The 1,629-nt window shown below is 45.4% G+C and overlaps 1 pseudogene; it reads left to right on the top strand.

Moving 5' to 3' along the window:
• Positions 1–398: 398 nt before the first annotated feature.
• Positions 399–1,424, top strand: LOC139007997 (intraflagellar transport protein 46 homolog pseudogene; annotated as a pseudogene).
• Positions 1,425–1,629: the final 205 nt, after the last annotated feature.

The following is a 1,629-nucleotide window of genomic DNA, read 5'->3' as shown; positions in this document are numbered from 1 at the left end:
TTTAATTTATGAATATGCTGTTTTTATTTCTTTATTCAAGTAGCATAAAATAGTATATATTTTAAAGCAAAACAAAAGGATAAATATATGCAAACACTGCTTCATTCACGCACACGTGTGTGTGTGTGTGGGGGGGGCTTCAGATGTGCAAAGAGTCACTAAAATGTTATTGATCTGAAATAATACAATCTTTGACATGGAATGGAATTTATAGGTTACTGTAAACTTCACTTCGTGGATAACTTCTTGAACTGGAGTTGGTAACACCGTTCTAATTCTGGTTTTATTATAGAACAATATGGGCAAATGGAGGAAATTTCTCAATTTTTATCTACCTCCTTGTATGCAAATTGCACGACTTAAGTGAAAATATGTTTTCATTAAGAAATTAGAGGCCGGGGTGCCTTCCAGGCAGAGGAGACGGATTCAGCGGGGCTCCAGACCAAGATTGTTGAAAACCAGACATATGATGAGCGTCTAGAGATTAACGACTCCGAAGAGGTGGCAAGTATTTATACTCCAACCCCAAGATACAGAGGACTTGCTCGTTCTGCCCATCTTCCAAACAAGACTATGGCTGATAACAGCAGTGATGAGTATGAAGAGGAAAATAACAAGGAGAAGAAGAAGACCTTGCAGCTGACGCCTCAACAAGGCTTTAGTGAAAATGACGATGATGATGATGACTCATCAGAAACGGATTCGGATGAAGATGATGATGATGAAAAGCACGGAACCCCCCTAGAAGGGGCCTATGATCCTGCCGATTATGAGCATTTGCCAGTTTCTGCTGAGGTTAAAGAACTCTTCCAATATATAAGTAGGTATACACCTCAGTTGATTGACCTGGACCACAAACTGAAACCTTTCATTCCTGATTTTATCCCAGCTGTTGGGGATATTGATGCATTCTTAAAGCAACACATGAAAGTAAAGAGCCTGGAAGATGCAGAAAAGAATCCCAAAGGCATTGACACATGGATTGAGAGCATCTCTGAGTTGCATCGTTCTAAGCCCTCTGCAACTGTACACTATACCAGACCCATGCCTGGTATTGACACGCTGATGCAGGAATGGTCCCCAGAGTTTGAGGAGCTTTTGGGCAAGGTGAGCCTGCCCACGGCCGAGATCAACTGTAGCCTGGCGGCGTACATCGACATGATCTGCCCCATCCTAGACATTCCTATCTACAAGAGTCGGATCCAGTCTCTCCACCTGCTCTTTTCCCTCTACTCCGAATTCAAGAACTCGCAGCATTTCAAAGCTCTAGCTGAAGGCAAGAAAGCATTCACCCCTCCATCCAAGCCCACCTCCCAAGCTGGAGACGCAGAGACAATAACCTTCAGCTGAGGCACCTCCCGCGCACTTTGTCTCAAGACCGAGCCGCTCCTCCAGCCCAGCGGAGGGGACGCTGTCGTCGGGCACCTGGCTCCTGGCCTGTGTCATCTGGACTCCGGCAGTGTATGCCCTGCCACCCTCCCTGCCAGGAAGCTCTGCACACTCGCTTCCTTCCTATGGGAGCTTGTACCTCTACTGCCTGGGGGATTTGATTAGACAAACTGGAATTTCTGGGACCCTGGGATGCTCAGGTTAGAAGAAAAGTTAAAAGATGTTCTTACAGCAATGGAA

This window comes from Myotis yumanensis, unplaced genomic scaffold (assembly GCF_028538775.1).
Source record: "Myotis yumanensis isolate MYYU_CA2020_CCGP unplaced genomic scaffold, mMyoYum1.0.hap1 SCAF_4, whole genome shotgun sequence".
In the NCBI taxonomy this organism is placed as follows: Eukaryota; Metazoa; Chordata; class Mammalia; order Chiroptera; family Vespertilionidae; genus Myotis; species Myotis yumanensis.
This window is presented reverse-complemented; position numbering and strand designations above follow the sequence as displayed.